General features: G+C 49.7%; 1 protein-coding gene across 1 annotated transcript in view; it reads left to right on the top strand.

The window, feature by feature from the left end:
- Positions 1-26,742, top strand: part of LOC310676834 (tigger transposable element-derived protein 1-like) — a gene marked incomplete at its 3' end in the record, with an annotated part of 1,439,559 nt that overhangs the window by 1,351,633 nt on the left and 61,184 nt on the right. The window lies entirely within an intron of this gene.

The following is a 26,742-nucleotide window of genomic DNA, read 5'->3' on the forward strand; positions in this document are numbered from 1 at the left end:
ACATGTAATTTAAAAGCCAGCTGGAATTCCTCACCTATCGCAGGGCAGCCAGGGATTTCAGAAGGGGCTTTTGAGCTGCTGAGCCTGCTGTTGACCCTTTCCTTCGGACGGAGGAAACAGTCACATGACAGCTGGGCTCATCTTGCTCACCCATCAGCAAGTCACCTTCAAAGGTAGCCCCACATAGAGCTCATTGCAGTACTCCAAGCGAGAGATAACCAGAGCATGCACCACTCTGGCGAGACAGTCTGCGGGCAGGGAGAGTCTCATCCTGTGTACCAGATGGAGCTGGTAGACAGCTGCCCTGGATACAGAATTGATCTGCGCCTCCATGGACAGCTGTGAGTCCAAAATGACTCCCAGGCTGCGCACCTGGTCCTTTGGGGGCACAGTTGCCCCATTCAGGACCAGGGAGTCTTCAAATCTGGTCCAAAATGATTTGACTGCATTTCCCCTGTAATGCTGCACATTGTCTCTAGAGGGAGTTGTGCCTTTTTTTGCCTTAGCATCCCGTTCACATCCATTCAGTGCTACCTGCAGCTGGAACATAGGAAACTGCCTTTGCTGAGCAAGACCATTTTGCAGGATGGGCCCTGAGGGCCAGTCTCCGAGCAAAGAAGGTTCCTGCTGCTCAGAATCAAAATTGTTTCAGTATGCAGGCAAGTCATTAGAACTCAGGACATACCGTATATACTCGAGTATAAGCTGAGGGGGGCTTTTTCAGCATAAAAAATTTGCTGAAGAAATCAGCTTAAACTCGAGTATATATTAATAACAATTCAATCCACAGCTCTGCCCTAGGGCATGTGGAGCTAGAGTGCCTCTGAGCCTTTGGGGAGTGCCTTTGCAGGCAGCCAGGAACCTGTAAAATGATGCATTTTGTGCTTTTCTGTTGCAAACCGCCCTGCGATCTTCGGATGAAGGGCGGCATATAACTTTAATTAGCAATTAGAAGAAGAAAAAGCATTCAAACCTTGGTGCTTGCTACATCCAGGCCTGCAAGGAAGCTGGCTTTCTCATTAGCAGAAAGGTCAAGCTGTTTTGCTGCTTTGAGGTCTGGGAATGGCTCCAAATTAACCTCTGTGCATGATATTAATAAGGAGAGAGCGAAAGGCCACCATTTCAATGGGGAAGAAACAACGGCAGGCTGGCCGCTTCTGAACCCCAGGCTGGGAGCAGCAGGTGGCTGGCTCCCTGTTGGCGTCGCGATTGACGTACGCCAACCTTGGCCGCCTGCTTGTGCCTGCAAGAGCAGCAGGGGCTCCGAGGTCAGGGCTGAGGTGTGTCGTCAGGCCAGGGCGGAGGTATTGGGTCACAGATCAGGTACCCAGGTGGGTCTTGGGTCAGATCCAGCTCTGGTGCTGATGGGAGGTCAGAAGCGATGCACGTTAGCAGAAGTAAACTTGATGTAAGGAGGGGGAGGAGGGATCTATTGGTCCAGGTGATGAGAGGAGCCTTGGAGGAACTGCGGGAAGGCAAATAGGGACAAATAAAGTCAGCAGCAGCTCCTCCCGATACTGTTGTTGTTGTTTAGTCGTGTCCGCCTCTTTGTGACCCCCTGGACCAGAGCATGCCAGGCCCTCCTGTCTTCCACTGCCTCCCGCAGTTTGGTCAAACTCATGCTGGTAGCTTCGAGAACACCATCCAACCATCTCGTCCTCTGTCGTTCCCTTCTTTCCATCTTTCCCAACATCAGGGTCTTTTCCAGGGAGTCTTCTCTTATCATGAGGTGGCCAAAGTATTGGAGCCTCAGCTTCAGGATCTGTCCTTCCAGTGAGCACTCAGGGCTGATTTCCTTCAGAATGGATAGGTTTGATCTTCTTGCAGTCCATGGGACTCCCAAGAGTCTCCTCCAGCACCATAATTCAAAAGCATCCATTCTTTGGCGATCAGCCTTCTTTATGGTCCAGCTCTCACTTCCATACATCACTACTGGGAAAACCATAGCTTGAACTATACGGACCTTTGTTGGCAAGGTGATGTCTCTGCTTTTTAAGATGCTGTTTAGGTTTGTCATTGCTTTTCTCCCAAGAAGCAGGCGTCTTTTAATTTTGTGACTGCTGCCACCATCTGCAGTGATCATGGAGCCCAAGAAAGTAAAATCTCTCACTGCCTCCATTTCTTCCCCTTCTAGTTGCCAGGAGGTGATGGGCCCAGTGGCCATGATCTTCCTTTTTTTGATGTTGAGCTTCAGACCATATTTTGTGCTCTCCTCTTTCACCTTCAATAAAAGGTTCTTTAATTCCTCCTCACCTTGCAAACCCAGAATACAGTTATGCAGGATAAGAAAAGCCAGGGAGAATCTGTTCAATTTGCATCACTGCTGCAGGGTGCAGAAGACTGTAGAACAAGGATGGGAAAATCTCGAGGCTCCTCTGTCTTGGGACACCCCCAAAACACTGTCCCCTGAGGCCACACCTCTCCTTCCTTCCTTCCTTCCTTCCTTCCTTCCTTCCTTCCTTCCTTCCTTCCTTCCTTCCTTCCTTTTTTAAACAATAGTGTTTATTAAATATCTTCTTCTGTTACAAAACAAACAAACAAGGAAAAGTACACATTGTGTCTCCATTTTTTAGTTATAGTCTTTTTCACCATTTGTGTTCAGTATGAGACAAGGTTACCTAGGAGGAAAGGTTGAAAATCTCCCCCCCCCGCCACCCTCCTCCTTTAGGATTTGTGCTCCACGACTGCGAGATTTTCACTCTAGCGCTGACCGCAGACAGCTGTGGCTACAAAGCGCCTCTGTCTATCGTGGATTAGACAGCCGTGCTGTTTAAAAATAAGTTTTGCACCGTCATACAATAAAGTCCTGCCCATAACTGGATGCGAGGAGGGATTGTTTTCTTTCAGGGGCATAAATACATAAATCATTCTCCTCTGCCGCCAATTGCCCGATAAGTCATAAACCCAAATCTCCGAATGGTGTTTGGCCAAGTTTTTAGCAAGTCTCCCCAGAGAACGAGTCATCTCAATGGGGTCCCTCTGTTTTATATCTCCGCTCCCCGGTTTTACAGTCCTGAGAGGTCAAGCTAATATTTGCTGAACAAATAAGGTTTCTGTCTTCGGTTTAATAGACTGACACTCGGGTGAAAAGTGTCAGTTCTGATGAAGAAATCAGGTAATGGCTCATGGCTGGGGAAGCGAGAAGCCGCTGGTGAATGTGCAGAGAAAATATCTCACGTCGAGCCAACAAAAACACGGAGGGCTATTAAAGGGTGAGTAATTGAGTGGCACAACAGCCATGCAGAGATGTAACTTTTCATGAAAAAGGAGTGGACCACTTTTCTAGGATTTCTGAGCACCTTGTTATTTCTGATTGGCTTCTTATAAAGTTTTGTGAAACAAGAAGAAGAGGGGAAAGAAATGGAGCAATTGGGAGCTAAATGAGTGACAGGATCGTCCAAAGTTATTAGTGGAGATTCAACATGGTCCTGTTTTCTGTGGCCTCAACAGCAAGCATTTGGCACCCACTGAGCATGCTCAGTCCTGGACTGTTTTGGGTGGCATCTACCCTTTACGGTGCCCCATCCTTATTATGCCAGGGGTAGGCAACCTAAGGCCCGGGGGCTGGATCCCGCCCAATCGCCTTCTAAATCCGGCCTGCGGACGGTCCGGGAATCTGTGTTTTTACATGAGTAGAATGTGTCCTTTTATTTAAAATGCATCTCTGGGTTATTTGTGGGGCATAGGAATTCGTTCATTTTTTTCTTCAAAATATAGTCCGGCCCGTCACATGGTCTGAGGGACGGTGGGCCGGCCCACGGCTGGAAAAGGTTGCTGACCCCTGACTTATGCAAACCTTGATGTTTCCCTGAGCCAGCTGATCCCTTCCGCTTGTCCATGAAATACTGTGTCGATTGGCTGACGCTCTGGCAGTTTGGCAGATTTATCAACGCATGTGGCTGAGCAATTTTCAGTATTCCCCCTAGAAAATGCTCAACAACTCTGGGCAACCCTCTGCAAAAAAAAGTTCAACAACTCTGCGCCATCTCTGCCCCAGAATAGGGGGCGTCTTATACATGGGGGTGTGTTATAGACGCATAAGTACGGTATATTGTTTTGTTTTTATAAGGATCCACATATATAGGGCTGGATTCAGCTAACCTGTTCTGCTGGCAGAAGTTAGCACAAGGAATCCTGCTATCTCAAAAGAGCTTTCCCCCTCCTCACCCAACGCCTTCCCCAAATCCACTCTAGAAGCTTGGGAGAACCCCCAGAACAGCATGTTTGCCCTCCCGTCTCAGCAATGTCTAGGCTGGCTTGCTCATCTCCCCATGGGCAGTTAATGTCCTAAGCTCAATCTCCATCATCTTCAGTTTAAAACAACCAGGTGATGGAGAAGAAGACCCTTCTCTGCCTGAGACCTTCAGAAACCTGCTGAGTAGATTGATTGATTGATTGATTGATTGATTGATTGAATTTATATACCGCCCTATACCTGGGGGTCTCAGGGCGGTTCACAGAACGAAATCAAGATATAAAACCACAAGAGACCTAATACAGTGGTACCTCGGGTTACAGACGCTTCAGGTTACAGACACTTCAGGTTACAGACTCCGCTAACCCAGAAATAGTACCTCGGGTTAAGAACTTTGCTTCAGGATGAGAACAGAAATCACGCAGTGGTGGCGCGGCGGCATCAGGAGGCCCCATTAGCTAAAGTGGTGCTTCAGGTTAAGAACAGTTTCAGGTTAAGAACGGACCTCCAGAACAAATTAAGTTCTTAACCCAAGGTACCACTGTAAAAATAAAACAAGAAATCAATAGCCCCCCCCCCCCCAAGAAAAGCACCTTTTAAAAGGGCATAGGATGTAAATTGGATCAGCCAAAGGCCTGGTTGAAAAGGAACACTTTTGCCTGGTGCCTCAAGGTGTGTAATGAAGGCGCCGGGTGAACTTCCCTTGGGAGAGCATTCCAGAGACAGGGAGCCACCGCAGAGAAGGCCCTGTTCTTGTGTTGCCAGCCTATGGACCTCATGAGGAGGAGGCAGACGAAGGAGGGCCTCAGAAGATGATCTCAGGGTCCGGGTAGGTTCATATGGAGAGAGGCGGTCCTGAGCCATTTAAGGCCTTATAGGTCACAACCAGCACTTTGAATTGGGCCCGGAAACTAATTTTTAGCCAGTGCAGTCGGTGTAATGTGCTCAGACCGTCTTGCTCCGGTGAGCAAACTGGCCGCTGAATTCTGCACCAGCTGAAGTTTCCGAACCATCTTCAGAGGCAGCCCTACGTAGAATGCAGTGAGAGACTGAGATCCATCCATGAACCAAAGGTCTGGTTCAAGATCAAGCAGCTGCAAGAGTGCAGCAAGAACTGTGCAACTTCGGTTTCCTCAGGGTCAGAGGACCTTAAGGTGGTTCTGCCAGGTTCTGTGAGTCATCCCAATAACTCCCAAGAAGACCACCTGCATCCTTTGCTCACGACATCCCTTCCCAGCCGGCCATAAAACCCCGTTCCAGCAGCCAAACTCTCAGCGCCTTTACAAGCTGCCCTGACAATGGTCCGTTGAGAGGCAGACAGACCCTTCCCTTCGCAGCCTCTGCCCAACCTGTTGGGTCTTCTCATTTATCCTTGTCACACATGCAGAAAGACATCCATCCCAAAATCTAGTTGCTTCTCCTTCGTGGAAATGTTCCAGGCCACAGACCCCCCCCGTTCCACCTCAAGGCTGACATTCTCAGCTTGCTTCCAAAGGCCCATTTTGCGCTGGGAGCCCGACTCTCGCTTGGCGTGCGATTTTAATTAGACTCTGGTTACGCTGCCTGGCAGATGTGGAATGTGGCGTGCTCTCTCTGTCCAGGTGAGGTAGAAAAACAACGCGACCCTCTTATTAAATCCTCCTGTCGTAAATGGGGAGGAAAGTGTGTGGGGTGTGTGGGTGAGAGCTCTTGTTCCCTAAGCCCCTTAAACACAGCCACCTTTCATAAGTGCTTAAAGGTAAAGGGATCCCTGACCATTAGGTCCAGTCATGATCGACTCTGGGGTTGCAGCGCTCATCTTGCTTTATTAGCTGAGGGAGCCAAGCTTGACTAAGCCGCTTCTGGTGAACCAGAGCAGCGCACGGAAACGCTGTTTACCTTACCGCCAAAGTGGTACCTATTTATCTACTTGCACTTTGACGTGCTTTCGAACTGCTAGGTGGGCAGGAGCAGGGACTCAGCAACGGGGGCTCACCCCGTTGCGGGGATTCGAACCGCTGACCTTCTGATCAGCAAGTCCTGGGCTCTGTGGTTTAACCCACAGCGCCACCCGCGTCCCTCTTAAGTGCTTAGTGCCTTTTCATTTGAGTATACATCCCGTTTGCCACGTATAAGGCCCAGAAGCTGAGACACAGCTGTATTTGACAGGCAGATGGTTGGTTTGCTATCCTAAAACTGGCAGAGAACAACCCAAAGGGGAGTTAAGGTGCTGCCCATCATTGATGGCAAGGGTGCGAAAGTCACTCTCCTCCTCTCTGCATGCAGGTGAGTCCCAGTATTAGAGGTTACTGCCCACACACTTCCGCTGCGCTTTCTGCTTGTGTGGTGACACCTCAGCAAAACCACTTCTTACTGTTTTCCAGCAGAGGTTTCCCTGGAGGCAGAGGACAAGAACAGGAGTCACACTCAAATTCACAGTCAAAAGCTTCTTTGTTGCTTGACTGGTTGCAAAATCATTTCTGTTACTATTATATACAAGCTTTTTACGTTCCTTCTTTATCTGGTCTGCCCCGCAGAGGACCTTAACGTCCATGAATAACCATAGTTTAGAGGTCCCGGGCCCTAAGAAAGTCAGACTATCCTCCACCAGCGCCAGGGCCTTTTCAGTGATGGCTCCAACCTGGTGGAATGCTCTGTCCCATGAGACCAGGGCCCTGCAGGATTTAACTCCCTTCCTCAGGGCCTGTAAAACAAAGCTATTCCGCCTGGCCTTTAATTTGAATTCCACCTGATTTTTATTTCCCTTCTCTTCCCTCCCCCTCCCCTTTCATGAAGATCACCTGCTCTAAGACCCCACAGCTAATTCTCCCCTGGCCTCTTCAATGGCCCAAGTAGGACCAATTCAGCCAGCTAGCCCTGGGGATCATGTTTATTGGATGGATTTCCCCCCTAAATTGATTTTTGAATTCTGAATTCATTGTTATCCGCGTCTATAATTAAGTGTTTTAAAGTGTTTTAAATTTGTTGTTAGCCGCCCTGAACCTCTTTGAACTGGGAGGGGCGGGGTACAAATATATTATTATTATTATTATTATTATTATTATTATTATTATTATTATCCCCAGCATGGTGTAATCTCAGTCCAGTAATTAACAATCCTGACAGCAGCGAAACTCACAGTATCTGTGTGGCTGTTCCATGCTGTTTTATCAGCCTGTGGTTGAAGCCAAGGGTGGCCAGAAGGGGGCACTGCCGCCACCCCTTCCGTCCCCGTGGCACGGGCACCCTGCCCCTCAAACACAAGCCCTGCACCCCTTTGCCAACTGAGTCAAAGCTTTCCATTCCCCAAGGGCTCCTGTCAACGATAGCAAGAATTCTGTTTCCTCCGGGCAAGTTCCAACTATTGGAAAATTAAAAACCCACCCAATAGAATGAAATTAAATTAAAACATCCCAGGGTGCCAAGGCTTTGTGATTTCACAGTTTGGGAAGATGCTGGTTGCGGGCTTCCAAGAAATTAGAAAGAAGAGCGGCAGGTGCCAAGAACATTAAAGGAAGAATCCTGTCTCTCTCCTGCTTAGCATTACACAACCAGCTGGGGGTTGGCATCTCTGGAGGGTGCAGGTATCACGAGAAAACCTCGTGGTCACATGCCTAAGGCCCAAACCAGCCCCAAAGCCTCGCAGCCCCCCAAATTTCTTGCCTTCCTCTGCCATTGCCATTCATAGCTGTCAACTTACAGATTTGAAAATAAGGGACCAGCAGCCTCGAAAATAAGGGGTCAGAAGCCAAAATAAGGGATTTTCCAGGCAAAGGTATGTTCAACTTCTGAGCCCCTCCGAGCCAAAGGCAGAAAGCCCAGCCAGCAGCCAAACGAAGCCTCATCAATAAGGGACAGCAGCGGGACATGGTGCTGGGATAAGGGACTGTCCCGCCAAATAAGGGACGCTTGACAGCTATGTTGCCATTGGATCCCTTCCAGTCGGGATTCAGGCCTCATCATGGGACTGAAACTGCCTTGGTCGCACTGGTCAATGATCTCCGGCGGGCTAGGGACAAAGGTGAGAGCTGTTTCCTAGTTCTGCTGAATCTCTCAGCGGCGTTTGATACCATCGACCATAACATCCTTCTGGACCGTCTAGAGGGGCTGGGAGCTGGGGGCACAGTCATACTGTGGTTCCACTCCCTCCTGGGCCGTGTTCAGAAAGTGGGGGGGGGGGGGGAATGAGCGTTCAGACCCCTGGGCTCTCACTTGTGGGGTGCCTCAGGGTTCTGTCCTCTCCCCCATGCTTTTCAACATTTACATGCAGCCGCTGGGAGAGATCATCAGGGGGTTTGGGCTGGGTGCTCATCAGTATGCGGATGATACCTCTCTTTTAAATCAGAACCAGGGAAGGCAGTGAAGGTCCTGTGTGAGTGTCTGGAGGCGGTTGAAGGATGGATGGCGGCCAACAGATTAAGGTTGAATCCTGACAAGACGGAAGTACTGTTTTTGGGGGACAGGAGGTGGGCAGGTGTGGGGGACTCCCTGGTCCTGAATGGGGTAACTGTGCCCCTGAAGGACCAGGTGTGCAGCCTGGGAGTAATTCTGGACTCACAGCTGTCCATGGAGGGGCAGGTCAATTCTGTGTCCAGGGCAGCTGTCTACCAGCTCCATCTGGTATTCAGGATGAGACCCTCCCTGCCCGTGGAATGCCTCACCAGAGTAGTGCATGCTCTGGTTATCTCCCACTTGGACTACTGCAATGCGCTTTACATGGGGCTACCTTTGAAGGTGATCCGGAAACTACAACTAATCCAGAATGCGGCAGCCAGACTGGTGACTGGAAGTGGCTGCTGAGACCATATAACACCTGTCTTGAAAGACCTACATTGGCTCCCAGTACGTTTCCGAGCACAATTCAAAGTGTTGGTGCTGACCTTTAAAACCCTAAACGGCCTCGGTCCAGTATACCTGAAGGAGCGTCTCCACCTCCATCGTTCTGCCAGGACACTGAGGTCCAGCGCCAAGGGCCTTCTGGCGGTTCCCTCCCTGCAAGAAGTGAGGTTACAGGGAACCAGGCAGAGGGCCTTTTTGGTAGTGGCACCCGCCCTGTGGAACGCCCTCCCACCAGATGTCAAAGAGAATAACAACTACCAGACTTTTAGAAGACATCTGAAGGCAGCCCTGTTTAGGGAAGCTTTTAATGTTTGATGTATTACTATATTTTAATATTTGGTTAGAAGCCACCCAGAGTGCCTGAGGAAGCCCAGCCAGATGGGTGGGGTATAAATTAATTATTATTATTGTTATTGTTGTTGTTGCTGTCAGTTTTCTCGGGCTACAGCTGGGTCCTGTTGCAACCTTGCCAAAATTATCCATTCCTTTTTTTAAAATAATATTTTTATTAAGGTTTTTACATAAAAGGAAAAAACAGAAGAAAAATAAAAAATACAAAAAAACAAAAACAACAATACAGAAAAAACAAATAAAAACAATTCCATTTTCATAATATTCCTTGCATTTACTTATTTCCCAGACTTCCCCACACCTCCCCTCACTGTATTCCAGTCCAAATATTTAATCAGCAAATCCCTTCCCTCTATCCTAACTTAAACTTTATCTTAATATCTTAATATATCTTAATCTTATCTTAATATCTTAATATGTTAAATCTTTTAATTTTACCCCTTTTAACCTTCAAATTTTCCATTCTCCTTCACCACTTTATTACTAATAACCTTTTACGTTCAATCCGATGTCATTCTAACATTCACAAAATTATCCATTCCAAGGTGTTCCGATCACACCCAATATTGTGGGTCTGCCCAGGCTCAGGTTGGCACCTCAGGTTCTTCTGTTTTTGTTACAAATTTTGTGCTTTTGCATTGTGATTTTATGTTGTAACTGCCCCGAGACCTGAGGTTTAATCTAGGTCATTCGACATGCCTAATCTCTTACATATTACCCCAATCCTTGTACATGTCATTACAACGTTTGGCATGACTCAGAAGGGCACGGCGGAGGTTTGTAAAACCATTAGCTACGCAAAGCGAAGGCGTCAGAAAGAAATTCCTCTCTGTGTGCGTTCATAGAGTCGTATAATTCTCATACCTGCAAGATTGCCTTACCCAACATGTGGCCCACGCAACCACTTTAGTCTGCAGAACCGGCAGAACTGTTATAGATGCCACATAATTCCCGTTCTGTGTTTGTAAAAACTGGATATTTTAATGTGGCAAAACCTGCCCTGTGGAACTCCCTGCCACTTGACACCAGGCAGGCACCTTCACTGTACTCTTTTCAGCACTCGGGGGGGGGGGGGGGACTTGTTTAGTCAAGCCTGCCCAGACATTGGTCAATGTTTTAATCTCTTTTTCATTGTTTTTGGTTTGCTTCTTCTGTTAAATTGCTTTTAAATTAATGTTTTTTGAAATCTTTTTAAAATATATATTTTATGGTGTTATAACTGTCTTTCACCTACATCCTTTTAAAACGTGTTGGGGGAGATTTGGGTTGTTGTTGCTCTTATTTGATTATGTACTTTGTGGATTTATATTCTGATTTTATCCTGTGAACTGTCCTGATACCTGCAGGTATAAGGGGTAACAACAACAACAACAGTTTTATAGAGCATTTTTTACAGACAATTTTATTGATTTATTTTCTTGCTGTAAACCGCCTTGTATGTCAAAGAGAAGAACAACTACCAGACTTTTAGAAGACATCTGAAGGCAGCCCTCTTTGGGGAAGCTTTTAATGTTTAACAGACTACTGTATTTTAATACTTTGTTGGAAGCTGCCCAGAGTGGCTGGGGAAACCCAGACAGATGGGCGGGGTATAAATAATAAATTGTTGTTGTTGTTGTTGTTGTTGTTGTTGTTGTTGTTGTTGTTGTTATTAATTACAGAAAGTGGCTGGTTGCATAGGCTCTGGTTCGACCAGCTCCCTGGCATGCAGGTAGCGCTGACCCAGGGTTCCAGCATAGATCAGCCAAGGGTGAACACCTGGATAAGCGGACCTGGCTATGTCCACCACCCAGATATCCCCCTGGACTCAGGCACAGGCACAACCCCCTCTCAGGGCTTGACCAAACCATTGAGTCCCGGGATTCCTTTAACGGAATACCCTTCACATAGGGATGGCGAGAGCGTTCTACCATCCCTATCACCTGAACCAGAGCCTATCCGCAACCTTACAAGTTGTGACGATTTGCAATGCGGCAGGCGAAACCCAAATGGCACCAGCCCATCACGCCGGAGCACGATTTCTGTTCTCATCCTAAGCAAAGTTCTTAACCCGAGGTACTATTTCTGGGTTAGCGGAGTCTGTAACCTGAAGCGTCTGTAACCCGAGGTACCACTGTAGTATCTTGTGGTGGTTTGTTGTTGTTCTTTGAGGGCACGACAATCCCTCCTTTTCAGTTTCCATGATCTTTCATCCCTGGCACCGCGGAAACCTTTTGACGCTCACCATACGGCAGGATGTTGCTGTGCTGGGCTCAGGAATGACGACAGAAGCTGAAAGCCGTTCCCCGGAGGGGGAAGGCATTCCAGAAACAGCCACCCACTCGGTGCCAGAAACGGCTCAAAGCGCCCACGGCCAGGCAAGGGCTTCCAGCACCCAAGAGCTGTCTTTTCTCATCCCACCCACCCACCTCGGGCTGCCAAGCGTCTTGCTTTCGCTTGCTGGTGAGACGCAGTCAGTTTGCGGGAAATCAAAAGGTTGGAGCCGCTTATTCAAAACTGGGTTCCAGGAAGCAGTGACAGCTCAGCGAAAAGGTCAATTCCCCTGAAGGAGGAGAGCAAATAATCCAAGGATAGGAGCAGTGCCGGATTGACGTATAAGCTAAACAAGCTATGAAGGGATGCGGGTGGCACTGTGGGTTAAACCACAGAGCCTACGGCTAGCCGATCGAAAGATTGGCGGTTTGAATCCCCGCGACGGGGTGAGCTCCCGTTGCTCAGTCCCTGCTCCTGCCAACCTAGCAGTTCAAAAGCAATAAGTGCAAGTAGATAAATAGGTACCGCTCCGGCGGGAAGGTAAACGGTGTTTCTGCGCGCTAAGTCTAAGCGGCTTAGTCCTGCTGGCCACATGACCGGGAAGCTGTACGCCGGCTCCCTCGGCCAATAAAGCGAGATGAGCGCCGCAACCCCAGAGTCGTCCGCAACTGGACCTAACGGTCAGGGGTCCTTTTAACTTTAAACAAGCTATAGCTTAGGGCCGCACTCTCTTGGGGGCCCCCAAAAAATTTAAAGGGGGAAAAAATCTGGATGTACATTTCCAAAATATAAGATAAAAATAAAATAAAATAAAACCTACATACAGCAACAGTGTTCTGTGTTGTGTAGGCTCCTGTTTGTTATGTGCAAATGGCTTTAGATACCTATTAGCTCCATAAATGACCATCTAGCATATATTCAACACAAAAAAACAGCGACCATTTGTTGTTTGCCTGGTAACGCAGTTGGCTCTGGCTGGCTTCCGAAGCTGCTCGCTGCTGCGCCATTTTTCCTCGCCAGAAGTCCCCATAGGATGTGTCTTGTGCAATCTCCTGTCCCCTTTGTTTTGACTGATCGGGGGAGGCTCGGGAGTCGCAGGCGGTGCTTCGTTGCCCAGTTTTTAAAAAACTCTGCGCATTTATGTTTCACAGGGTGTGAAAGAAGGGCTTTGCACCTTTAAACAATATGCATGTGTGCTTGGGCCCAGGGTCTTTTCCTCACCATCCCCACTACTGACTCCCCGTTACTACTCGGCGGGGGGGGGGGGAGTGTCCCCAGATTCATTGAAAAAAATCTGGTAACCATACCATGAATGTAATGAAGGAATAAATAAACCCTGCAGTGAAAGGGGATGATGCAGAAAGGGAGCTGTTTCTGCCTCGGTTTCCCCTGGAAGCGGAGGAAAAATCCACTTGGCAACCTTCTCTAATCCACCCCCTGCCCCGGGCCTTGCGTTCCGTTTTTTTATTTGCAGGTGCAATGTTGCATAATGGACGCCTTCCTTGGTCAGCATATCGAAAGAAGCCAGCAGGAGAACACTCCAGTCTCCCAGGACATTCAATACAGGATCTCAAAGCAGCTGTCTTACTACAAAAGAATTTCAGAAATAGACTTGAAAGAGAAGTTGCTGACTTGGGAAATGATATACAATGAACTGGACACAGGTGGCGCTGTGGGTTAAACCACAGAGCCTAGGACTTGCCGATCAGAAGGTTGGCGGTTCGAATCCCCACGATGGGTTGAGCTCCCGTTGCTCGGTCCCTGCTCCTGCCCACCTAGCAGTTCAAAAGCACGTCAGACTACAAGTAGATAAATAGGTACCACTCCGGCAGGAAGGTAAACGGCGTTTCCGTGCGCTGCTCTGGTTTGCCAGAAGCGGCTTAGTCATGCTGGCCACATGAACCGGAAGCTGTACGCTGGCTCCCTCCGCCAATAAAGCGAGATGAGTGTCGCAACCCCAGAGTCGGCCATGACTGGACCTAATGGTCAGGGGTCCCTTTACCTTTATGCAATGAACTGGCCTCCACAGTCATTTATGGACTCCACAAACCGTGTTTATGGAAGACAATCTTACTGGGCTAAGAGTGATCGCCAAAGAGAGAAGCAAGAGACCTGTTCAGACACCTTTCGGCACCTGAAAGCCTGGCCAATTAAACCGTGCGGAAAACCCGCAATGAGGTGGCCTGTTTTACGAAGAAAAATTTTGCATGATGATTAGCAACATGACCTGTGATGTCAATGCTGCTGGTAATGACTCACCATTGTTCAGAAAAGCAAGTTTGGGAACATGAGAACAGCAGGGAACGTTCTTTCATATGTGGCGGACTTGTAACAGGGTAAAAGAATATTAGGAAATGATCCATAATGAATTGGAAAAAAAGTTTAGAAGTACTTTCCCCACCGAAAAAACAGAGTCCTTTCTGCTGGGGGTAATTCAGTTTGAAATTCCCAGGTGTCAAAAAAGTTTATTTAAGTATGCCACTACTGCGGCTGGAAATTAAATGGGCACACAAGGAAATTGATCGTATCAGGGTTTTAAGACTCCCTCTTCCCAGACCCTAGGCCAGCAACAGAGAATATTATTTCATTTTATTTTAGGAAGGGGGAGAAATTTGCTTGGTTTGCATTTTATTAACGTGAGCCTATCTGTTTTTGCACTTCTCAGACCTATATGTGAGCCGAAACACATATATCCTTTGCCCTTCTCGGAATGGTGGGGTGCAGTTTCCCCACCAAAAATGGTGCATTTGCTGGGAATCGCAAGTGGAGAAGGAAAACTCTGATCCTAAACATCCGCCGCCTTCTGGGAGAGGAAACAAACCCTACACAAATCTGAAGTCTTGTACGCCTCCTTCCAGCAACTCCTGCAGCCAAGCTGGTGCCAAACTTATGGCTTTCCTTTCCTTTCAGAGCTGAATCCTAGAACAATAGGATGCAGAATGCAGCAGTCTGATTGGTCCGCAGGAGCCACCCAATCCAGCTCCAGGTGGAAGTGAATCAGCAACCTGATTGGCCTGCAGGAGCAGCCAATCAGGCTTCTGGAGGAGGTGACTCCACAACCTGATTGGCCCACAGGAGCAGCCCCAAATTAGCCAATCACGTGGGGCCCATTCTGTAAATAATGTATATATAGCTAGACATTTTGGGGAAAGTTTCATTCATTGCTACTATGAGCTGAATAAAGAGCATGAAATCCACACTCGACTCTGAGTGTATTTCAGTGCTGCTAACAACTTCAGCCGCGAAGGCGCACTCCATTGTTCCTTGAGACAGACAGAACAGTTTGTTCTTCCCTGAACCTACCCTGATGCTACCATGCTACCGCTGTCTGGAGGGGCCCCAAGCCCAACCAACATTTCAGTTCCTGTTTGAGATTCTGATTGGATTGCATTCTAATTATTGCCGTCATTTTTGCTAATTCAATCACTTCAAAAAAAATTATTTTGCCAATCTTTCAATGTTGGTACTACTTCTGATTTCCATTTTTTTTGCAATCAGTAACCTTGCTGCAGCTGTTGCATATTAAAAAGATTCTCTTCATGTCTTTTGGGATGTCATTTGTTATAATTCCTAAAAGGAATGTTTACGGCTTCTTACCTATTGCTGTTTTGAACATTTTTTTTCAGTTCCTCATGTATATTTCCCCCAAATTTCTTAATTTTATCACATCCCCACCATACATGATATAAGAATCCCTCTGATACCTTACATCTCCAACACAGATTCAATGTTAGTTTATAAATTTTAGCCAGTTTTACAGGGGTTAAGTACCAACATTAGCCTAGAACTTGGCTCCAGTTATGATGGCGATTGCCAAAACACCCAGAAACATGCCGTAACTTAAAAGCATAGAACAAAACCTCTTTTGAAGTCTGGTTCTGGCAAAATTTGGAGATTGTGCCTTCTGTGCCAGCTTCTGTAGGGATACTAAATCTGATTGAATCGTGTGTTTTTCAAACGTTCTGTGCCTAATGGCACTTCCTGGTACCTGTAGGGGCCATGGCGGGGGGGGGGCATTGAAAACCTTGCCTGGCGTTCTTCTTTTCTTTTGCAAAGGTGCCACCCCAACCCTCGACATTTACTGGCAAAACCATCAGAGACGAAGCCAGACTCACAGGTGCAAGCAGATCAATAGAGGCTCCTGGTTGGTGTTTTTTGATCACACAATTCACCATGGGCAAAAGAGAAAAAAGGGGGAGGGAGAAAAGGAGATCGCAGGGAGGGTGAGTAATGACTGCAGAACTGGAAGCGACTCCAAAGGAGAGGTTCAAGGGCCTTCACAAAGCAAGGCTGTTGTTTGGCTGGCAAATCTGGCTTCAGATTCCTCCTGGCAGCAAAGCAGGAGATATCTGGGGCAGGTGTTATAGCTCTGCTTTACGGAAGACACTCCTCTGTTTGGAGGCAATCCTCATTTGAAAGCAGCATTAACACATTAGTTTGGGCCCTCGTATTTACGGGACCGCCTCTCCTGGTCTGCCCCGCAGAGGACCTTAAGGTCCATGAACAACCATAGTTTAGAGGTCCCGGGCCCTAAGGAAGTCAGATTATCCTCCACCAGGGCCAGGGCCTTCTCAGTGATGGCTCCGACTTGGTGGAATGCTCTGTCCCAGGAGACCAGGGCCCTGCAGGATTTAACTTCCTTCCGCAGGGCCTGTAAGACAGAGCTATTCTGCCTGGCCTTTAATTTGAATTTAGCCTGATCTTTTATTCCCCTTCCTTCCCTCCCCCTCCCCTTTTATGAAGATTACCCGCTCTGGGATCCCACAGCTAATTCTCCCCTGGTCTCCTCCCTGGCCCAAACAGGACTAATTTAGCCAGCTAGCCCTGGTGACCATCTAATGTTTATTGGATGGATTTCCCCCCCTAAATTGATTTTTGAATTCTGAATTTATTGTTATTCACGTTTCATACTGTATTTTATGCTGTTTGTTGTTGCATCAATGAAGTGTTTTAGATTTGTTGTTAGCCGCCCTGAGCCCGGTTTTCTGAAGTGGGAAGGGTGGGGTATAAATAAAAATTTATTTATTACTATTTATTATTTATTTATTATTAACAGGCAGTGGCTGACCAGATACCCCATAAGGAAACCAACAAGCAGGATTCAAACTGCGGAGGCGGATCATAGCCAAGACGATAAGCCTGCTCACCTCCCTTGGTACAGGGGCGTTGTGGAATGGAGGAGGCTTCCCTGGGACCCCGATGGTGGAATTCAAACTGCAGTGCCCTTCCTGATCAGGAACTGGATCCTAGCCTGCACCCTGCATGGTCAGCACCAACACTTTGAATTGTGCCCAGAAACGTACTGGGAACTAATGTAGGTCTTTCAGGACTGGTGTTATGTGGTCCTGGCAGCCGCTCCCAGTCACCAGTCTAGCTGCCCCATTCTGGATTAGTTGCGTGGCAATACCCGCCCCCTCCCACATGAGTAGAAATAAAGACACGGACACAAGAATTAAGGTTAAATGGGCATAAATGGCCACAACTTTATTGATTACAGGTAAGAAAGGTATTGGCATTTAGGCATTGGCCCTATCCAGCTATCCGGTCTAACCGGGAAGGGTTAAACACCAACAGGGGGAGCCCCCCGAGATGTACATCCGTAGGCGCCCCCCCAGGGGTTACCGCTCGGGGGCGCGCTTTAGGCCCTAGCCTCCGTAGGTTTCGGACGAGGCGACGCCCCTCGGAGTCCTTTAACGAACTACCCTTCATGATATGGGGGAGGTGATGGCGCTCCTCCCCCCCATCCACATCTGCATGACAATACCCCTGCCAATGCCTAACCGCCAAAACCAGGAAGTTGTGACGTTTTGCTACGAGGTAGGCGAAAAAACCAAGAGGCTTCAAAACGTTGCCAATTAGCCTAATGGAAAAACTCCTACCAGGCCCCTTGCGGCGACCAGCCGAAGCCCATAGCAAAGTCCAGGGCAAGCCTAAAGGGAGGGTGGGTGGGAAACAAGCTGCTGCTGAAGAGAGAAAAGGGGCGAGCCAAGGGCCGCCCCTACCTTATATTAGCCTAAGGACCGCCCCCCGAGCCAGCCGATTGGCTGGCCGGGGGAAACCTAAGGTAATGAGGGGAATCCCAGGGAATCCCGCGGGGCTGGCTAGCCCCGCGAGACTGTTGTCGTGGGCGCGTGCCCGCAACACCACCCCCTCTCCAAATCGGGAGTGGCTTTGCGTGGCAATACCCGCCCCCTCCCACATGAGTAGAAATAAAGACACGGACACAAGAATTAAGGTTAAATGGGCATAAATGGCCACAACTTTATTGATTACAGGTAAGAAAGGTATTGGCATTTAGGCATTGGCCCTATCCAGCTATCCGGTCTAACCGGGAAGGGTTAAACACCAACAGGGGGAGCCCCCCGAGATGTACATCCGTAGGCGCCCCCCCAGGGGTTACCGCTCGGGGGCGCGCTTTAGGCCCTAGCCTCCGTAGGTTTCGGACGAGGCGACGCCCCTCGGAGTCCTTTAACGAACTACCCTTCATGATATGGGGGAGGTGATGGCGCTCCTCCCCCCCATCCACATCTGCATGACAATACCCCTGCCAATGCCTAACCGCCACCGAGCCGAGGCTCGCCGCCAATACCTTCAAACCTGTAACCAATCCCTAACTCCCTGAGCGATATCGGCCAACCATAAATCGTTGCCTGCATCAGACAAATGCACGCCATCCCCACGGTAAAGCGCCTCAAGGCTGAACCGAATGCCCGGGTGGGTGATAACCCGGCCCCCCATAGCGACCACTTTTCGCGAAACGGAGCGCTCCAAAAGCCTCCTGGCCTTGCTGACAGCCACCTGGCTCGTGGCGTCTCGCCACCAACGTCTTTCCAGCAGGGATGACCATATGATAGACATTGTCGGGTGTGAATTCCGCAATTCACCCAGGTCATTAACAATATTCCACATGAGATCAACTCCGTTTCTGTAAGCCAAATCGTTCTCGCCTAGCTGGATGATGAGGGCCTCTGGTGCGCCCTCCGCTGCAATTTTATTGAACACTGTCGGGAGGAACTCTTCCCATCGCATACCCCGACGGGCCACCCAAGTGACTTCATCTCAACCTTGCCAGGAGGATGTAAATTGGCCCGCCACCCTGTGGCGTACGCCCTCTGTCTGGCCCAGTGTACAATGCTATGACCCACGATCCACAGGCGTATCGCACCAGCACCTGACATGATAAGGCAAAAAGAAAACCGGGTAAGGGGGGGGAAGCGTGAGGAAGGAGGAAGGGGAATTAATGAGGCTTCCTAATGTATCCCTTATAAGCGTTTGACTTCCAGCGACCGAGATCCATTATACGCTCTGCCGGTAACCCCATGTGCATAGCAGTGGTAGCGGCCCCAATGCGGAAGGAATGCGCGGCAAACTCGTCGGGTGGGAGCCCTAAGACCGCGATCGCCTTGCGCATTACTCTCGTGAACTGCTGCTTGGAAAGACAAGACCCATCCGCGTGTATAAAGAAAGGTCCCCTGGCTTCTGGCCTCAGGAGCAGGTACTTCCTGGCGTCCTTCACTGGGCAGGGACCAGCCCTTTGCGTCGCTTGCAGGCAGATAGTGGCCCCTTTGCCTAATTGATCGGTCTTAGAGCTGCGTATTCTTAATAAGACCTCACTGTTGCCCACAGAGACATCCTCTAGGCGGAGGCCCTTAAGGGTGCCATCCGCATATTCCTCACAAACTACCTCGCTTATCCGCAGCGCGCCGAAAAAGGCGAAGGAAAATGCTGCCGAGAATAGTCTAGCCTCGTAAGTAGACCAGCAGATGGCTCTGAGCTTAGTGCGAATCTCAGAGAGCAAGCACAGGGTTATAGGTCTCCTACCATCCTGGCTAGGGGGCTGGGCCCTGCGCCAACCCTCGAGCATCTTCCTCACCACGAAATGTGCACATGGGTCAACCGAAAACAGAGTTCTGGAGAAGAATGAGATTGCAGCGGATTGGATATTAAGTGTTTTGGGGGCCCGGCCAAGGTCACGAAGATAAACCAGGTACTCTATGACCTCAGCCTGCGCTGGCGCCCTGCCTATTTTGAACAACCCCTTCTTTTTGCGAAATGCTGTGAAGTCCATCCACGCCTTGCTATAGGATCTCAAAGTTGACGGTGCGATAGCAGACAATACTCCCTTCAAGGCTTCTCGCTGCCAATACTCCAGAGGTGCTCCGGAAACGGTTGCGGCTGCTGCTGCGCATCCGGCGCTAACATGCGAAAGCGATCCATCTGGAAGCGAGACAGGGCGTCCGCGATATTATTATCGACACCAGGTACAAATTTAGCAGAGGCATGCAAGTTTAGCTGAAGGCATGATAGCACGAAAAACCTTAAGAGGGAAGCCACCCTGGGGGAGCGGGAAGACTGCTTATTCAGGACCGACACCACAGCTTGATTATCAGTCCAGAAGCATACCCTGCGGTTTCTGAAATGCTCTGCCCACAAGTGAATTGCCACCACAATGGGGAAGAATTCAAGGAAGGTTAAGTCCCTGAGTATGGGTTTGCCTTGCCAGTTGGGGGGCCAACGCTGTGCACACCACTGCCCCCTAAAGTAAACCCCAAAGCCCAAGGAACCCGCAGCGTCTGAGTGTACCTGGAAATCGGTCTGCAGGGCTATGTGATCTTGCCAAAGGGAAATGCCGTTGTAACCATCAAGGAAATGCAGCCAGATCTGGAGGTCCGCCTTTACGGCCTTGGGGAGGCGCACCCTGTGGTGTGGCGATCTCAAACCCGCCGAAAGCTTAGCTAACCGTCTACAGAAGGGGCGCCCTGGTGAGACCACCCGGCATGCAAAGTTAAGATGACCTAGGAGGGACTGGATTTGCCTAAGGGTGACTTTTCTAAGGGGTAAAAGCTGAGAAATGATTTCCCTAAGGGTGACCAATTTATCCGCGGGCAGCCGGGAAGCCTGGGCCACGGTGTCGATCTCAATACCCAGGTATGTCAAAGTGGTGACAGGGCCCTCGGTCTTATCCCCGGCAAGGGGTACGCCCAGTTCTTCAGCCAAGGCCTTGAAGGCCTGCAATAAGGCCGAGCATTCGGATGCACTGCTTGCCACCATAAGAAAATCATCCAGATAATGACTGATGCCCCCGACGCCAGTTCTGAATTTAAAGGCCCACTCGATGAAAGAGCTGAAGGCCTCAAAGGCGGCACAGGCAATGGAACATCCCATAGGCATTGCCTTGTCAATGAAATAAAGATCCATGAATTTGAAACCCAACCAGCGATAGTCCCTTGGATGAACTGGGAGGAGGCGGAATGCGGACTCAATGTCGCACTTTGCCAAGAATGCACCCTTACCACACCCACGGACTAGCTTTACCGCCTGATCAAACGAAGCATACTTCACAGTGCATAGCTCCTGAGGTATAGCATCGTTAACTGAGGCTCCCTTGGGATAGGAGAGGTTATGAATCATACGGAATTCCCCAGGGGCCTTCTTGGGGACTATGCCCAGCGGTGAGATGTGCAGTTGTTCTACAGGGGGTACTGCAAAAGGACCTGCAACTCTGCCGGCCGAAATCTCCTTCTGGATCTTTTTTAGGGCGATGTCCGGCCTCTCGAGTACTGATTTTTGATTCGGGGGGCAGTTAGAATTGGGGTGGAATGCCACCGGGATTCTAAAGCCTTGGGAAAAGCCGTTCTCAAGCAGCCGGGCCGCCTGTCTGTCAGGGTAATGTGCTAAAAGGGACCTTAGGGTGTGAAGACTAATAGGGGAGGGGGCCAGGTTTAATGAAGGGTTGGTAGCTGAACTCCATTGTGACAGGTGCTGGTAAGCCTCAGTAGCGGTTCCCCGCTGCGCCACGGGAGGTGTTAGGGGCATTCGCGGGGGCTCCCTGATTATTTTGTTGAGGGTGCCCCCTGCCCCCCCGAAAGGGCTGCTGCCTGTTTTTGTAGCATGAAGTGGCCGGGTGACCGCCCAAGCATTTATCACATTCATGCAGATACTTACAGGCGGTGCGCTGACAGATGCCCTTGTTATAATCCCAACACTGCCTGCGACGCTTAGGATCCGGCTTACCGACTTTTGCCACATCGTGGGTTTTCTTCTCAATGTTGGGCCCCACGTGCTCCAGCCACTGATTGTTATCCTTCTGATCCCAACGAGTGGACGACAGCTGCGAGGCGTTCCTTCGAAAGTCCTCGTCATAGGCTATGGCCGCCTCATCACCGGCTAACTCCCTGGCCCTTCGCACGTGGGCCAGGTAGGATGCAAGATGCATCCCCCGCTTAGGATAGCCCCCCAGCACTATCCCCATGAAGACTTGATAACCGTTAAGCCAATTCTCGAAAGTGCGCTCCACCCTGGGGGATCTGTACCTCTTCCTGCCCTGAAACCTCCTTTTCTCTCCTTTACCTTTCGTTTGGACTGGGGGCAGGAGGGAAAACATATCCACATAGTCGCCATTGAGGATTTTATTCCTCTTCCTCTTAGAGAGGTGACCGCCTATGATGAAATCGGTCGGGGCGTGTGTGGACTTCTTAATGTCCTCCAGGAGGGCCCCGTCCTTCCACTCCAGTGATCCATTAAATTTTTTCCGATGGGAGTTGGCCCGCCTCTCGTGCACCCACAAGGGGGCTCCCGTTTCCTCCCCCTCACCCCAATAAGTTTCCATAGGAACGTCACTATCACTATCCGAGGAAGAAGTACCTGTGACATCCTCCGAGTCTGAAGTGTCCTTCCTTCTACTCTTCTTTGCGACGTGCTTCCTCTTGGCTTTCCGCTTACCCCCACTGGATGAGCGGTCCTGGTGGTCGGGGTCGTCGACTGGTTCCGCTGCCTGCTGCGGCGGCAGGTCTTCCTCCGAAGAGGCCACATCCGATGGACACTGCTGAGACTCCTGAAAAACACTAGGTACACCAATTGCCTCCAAGGCCGCCCCCCGGGAGGCGGACCTCGATGACTTGGGCTTACCTGCGGTGGCCCTTGACTTTTGAGGTGCAGATCTAGCCCTCTGGTTCACAGGCCGGTCCTTCTGGGCCCTAGCGGTCTGCAGGCGTGTTTGGGGGCGGTTGGGGGGGCCTCCTCCCTGATGGGTTGCACCCCCTGTGGAGGTCGAGGGCCTTACAAGGTCCTGTTGACTAGAAGGGGTGTCGGGAATGCAGTCCTGCGATAACTCAACTATGGCTGCTGAAGAGGCCGATTGGGGCCCACATTGCGCATAAAAATTTTGGATTGCCGAAAAAAGCTGAACTAACGCTTGTGGGTTACCCTGCGCGGCGGGAAGTAAGGCCCCATTCACCTGATTCGACCTGGATGGACCCCTGTTTGCCATGTCAACAATGAAGCCGGCACAACAGTAAGTGATATCGCAGCACCACCTCTAAGGATAAGCGGCGGGAGAATCTGTATTTGAAACACCGCACAGTCCCTGCCTCCAATATGCTCAAGCTAGCTAGTGTTGGAGAGAGAAGAGTTTGGATTTGATAAACCGCTTCAACGCTGCCGCAGATGGCTCAAACGGACCTGGATAATATCAGAACAACGAAATTTCTCTCTCCTGTTATTGTTATAATATTTACATATATGTATATATTTTATTTATTTTATTTATTTATTTTATTTTATTTTAATTTATTTTTTTTTATAGTAAACCATATAATGTATATTTCTATACTTTTTTTTTTAAAAAATTATTATTTACCTATTTATTTATTTATTTATTTATTTATTTATTTATTTTTTATCCTAGCAATTTATTACTATTTATTTCAACTCGCCCCCCCTTTTTTTTTTTTAATTTATTTATTTATATATATATTTCTTTATTTGTGCCCCTCACGCTCAGCGAGTGAATAAAGAGGAGAAATGAAGCGTTAAGTAGGCGTTAATAAGGCAGTACTAAGGGGTGGGAGTGATAAGGAAGGATAGTAGCGCTAAAACAGCTCAGCGCTGTTTCTCCCTTAACAAAGATGGCCGCCCGAGCCACAAGGAAGGCAAATTCAAGATGGCGGCGCCCTTCGCTAGCACGAGGGTGAATTCAAGATGGCGGCGCCCTATGCCTCTAGCAAGATGGCTGCCACCACGTGCGCACGCGTCCCACAAGGATGACGCTAAAATCTGCACGCCGCTGCGACACAACCTCCGCGCTCCACCATACACACCGCAACCGATAGACAACAAGCAGGCGCCCAGAGGGGGATCGCCGTGCGCAACCAGGTCAGTCAGACAGCGTGGAAAAGGCGTTCTAAGCGTAGCGGTTAAATTAGCGATAAATACCTGAGCCGCAGGCAGCCCTCGCAGGGGGAGAAAGCCGTCCCAAGCGTAAGCGGGTAGCTAGGCGATTCAGACCGCGAGGAAAAGGCGCTCTAAGCGTAGCGGTTAAATTAGCAATTAAATACCCGAGCCGAAGGCAGCCACAGCAGGGGGAAGCGATTCACTACCTGAGACCAGGCAGCCCTCGCGGCCACAGGGTAGGTGAAATAGCGAAGCTGAAGGCAGGCAAAATATCCTGGGACGGCCCGTACGCTCCTCGGTCGGTTTTTTACTGCTGCTGGAAGGAAAAATTCCCCGCCACCCGCTGCGGGCGCTGAACCGCCCAAGAGAGGAAGAGGGGGGGCGTCGTGGCTGCCCGCAGTAAACCGCGGATGCGGATACAACCTTAGTGAGCGCGTGGCCGCTCCACTGCGAAGGCTCAGCCCGGCAAATGCAGGTGGGTCCGCAGCCGATCGCTGCCCGAGTTCCGAGGTGACGAGCAGAAGCAGGTATTCGAATAGAAGTAGCGTAGAAGCAGGAACCAGGCTCGTAGCGTAGAAGCAGGAACCAACAGGGAAATAGCCGCTGAAAACAAGCTGCTGCTGAAGAGAGAAAAGGGGCGAGCCAAGGGCCGCCCCTACCTTATATTAGCCTAAGGACCGCCCCCCGAGCCAGCCGATTGGCTGGCCGGGGGAAACCTAAGGTAATGAGGGGAATCCCAGGGAATCCCGCGGGGCTGGCTAGCCCCGCGAGACTGTTGTCGTGGGCGCGTGCCCGCAACACCACCCCCTCTCCAAATCGGGAGTGGCTTTGTAGTTTCCGGGTCACCTTCAAAGGTAGCCCCACGTAGAGCACATGGCAGTAGTCCAAGCGAGAGATAACCAGAGCATGCACCATTCTGGCAAGACCATAGCTAGGCAAACTAAGGCCCGGGGTCTGGATCTGGCCCAATCGCTTTCTAAATCCGGTCCGTGGACAGTCCGGGAATCAACGTGTTTTTACATGAGTAGAATGTGTCCTTTTATTTAAAATGCATCTCTGGGTTATTTGTAGGGCATAGGAATTCATTCTTCTTCTTTTTTCAAAATATAGTCTGGCCCCCCACAAGGTCTGAGGGACAGTGGACCGGCCCCCAGGTGAAAAAGTTTGCTGACCCCTGGGCAAGACAGTCTGTGGGCAGGGAGTGTCTCAGCCTGCGTACCAGATGGAGCTGGTAGACAGCTGCCCTGGACACAGAATTGACCTGCCCCCTCCATGGACAGCTGTGAGTCCAAAATGACTCCCAGGCTGCACACCTGGTCCTTTGGGGGCACAGTTACCCCATTCAGGACCAGGGAGTCCTCCACACCCACCCACACCCTGTACCCCCAAAACCATACTTCTGTCTTGTCAGGATTCAACCTCAATCTGTTAGCCGCCATCCATCCTCCAGTGGCCTCCAGACACTCACACAAGACATTCACCCCCTTCACTGGTTCTGATTTCAAAGAGAGGTTGAAAACATGGACGGGGGGGGGGGGGTAGGCAGAGATGCTGACTCTTTTTACCTGAGAGTTATTGATTTTCTTCCAGAGGAAATTGGGTGGAGCAGCGAAAGCAGCCCAGCCTGTGTTCCCTCCCTCCCTCCGGGCTTTGCTAGCAGGGGGGCAACATTCGCCAGTCATGTTCCTTCTCCCCAGATCGATATGTTTGCTTCTGTGCTTTTATGTTCTTGCTGGGGCAGGGAACAAGCCCTGAGAGGCATATGCAAACCCAGCGCATGATTCTCCTCTTGGATCTTCCCAAGAGGACTTCACATGATAAGACGGTTGTTCGCACCTCTGAGGGCGCAGCTGCCTGTGTCTGGCCCTGTGCCTGCTTGGAACTATAAAGCATTGGAACCTAGAAAGAGGAGAGAAACAAATTATTATTTATCATTTCACGCGGTGCCTCCTGCCAGGGTTTTTGATCGTGGGCTTTCAACATTACATAACATTGCACCTTTGATATTAAACGAGCTCTGCTGTAAAATAGCAAAACGCCTTTCTAAGGTTGGAGCCGATTTATTTGGTGGAGCACTGAACTGTCGTTATATACAGTGGTGCCTCGCAAGACGAAAAGAATCCGTTCCGTGAGTCTCTTCGTCTAGCGGTTTTTTCGTCTTGCGAAGCAAGCCCATTAGCGGATTAGCGGATTAGCGCTATTAGCGGTTTAGCGGCTATTAGCGGCTATTAAAGGCTTAAGGGATTAGCGGATTAGCTGCTAAAAGGCTATTAGCAGCTTAGTGCCTTAGAAAAAGGGGGTGAGGAGCGGGAAAAAAACCCCAGGAATCGCAAGACATTTTCTTCTTGCGAAGCAAGCCCATAGCAAATTTGTTTTGCAAAGCACCTCCAAAACGGAAAACCCTTTCGTCTAGCGGGTTTTCCGTCTTGCGAGGCATTCGTCTTGCGGGGCACCACTGTAGTTCCTTTTTGGGCCGACCAGAAGAAGGTAAAAAGGTAAATGACCCCTGAACGGTTAAGTCCAGTCAAAGGCGACTATGGGGTTGCGGTGCTCATCTCGCTTTCAGGCCGAGGGAGCTGGCGTTTGTCCACAGACAGCTTTCTGGGTCATGTGGCCAGCAGGACTAAACCGCTTCTGGCACAACAGGACACCCGTGACAGAAACCAGAGCGCAAGGAAACACCATTTACCTTCCCGCCGGAGCGGTACCTATTTATCTACTTGCACTGGTGTGCTTTCAAACTGCTAGGTTGTCAGGAGCTGGGACACAGCAACAGGAGCTTTGTCTTTCTGTTATAGTGCAGAACATCAGGAACTTTAAAGCCCTAAACAGCCTCGGCCCAGTATACCCGAAGGAGCGTCTCCATCCCCATCGTTCAGTCAAGACACTGAGGTCCAGCTCTGAGGGCCTTCTGGCGGTTCCCTCCCTGTGAAAAGTGAAGTTTCAGGGAACTA

The sequence above is a fragment of the Podarcis tiliguerta genome (genome assembly GCF_965153285.1).
Source record: "Podarcis tiliguerta genome assembly, chromosome: 4".
Classification (NCBI taxonomy): domain Eukaryota; kingdom Metazoa; phylum Chordata; class Lepidosauria; order Squamata; family Lacertidae; genus Podarcis; species Podarcis tiliguerta.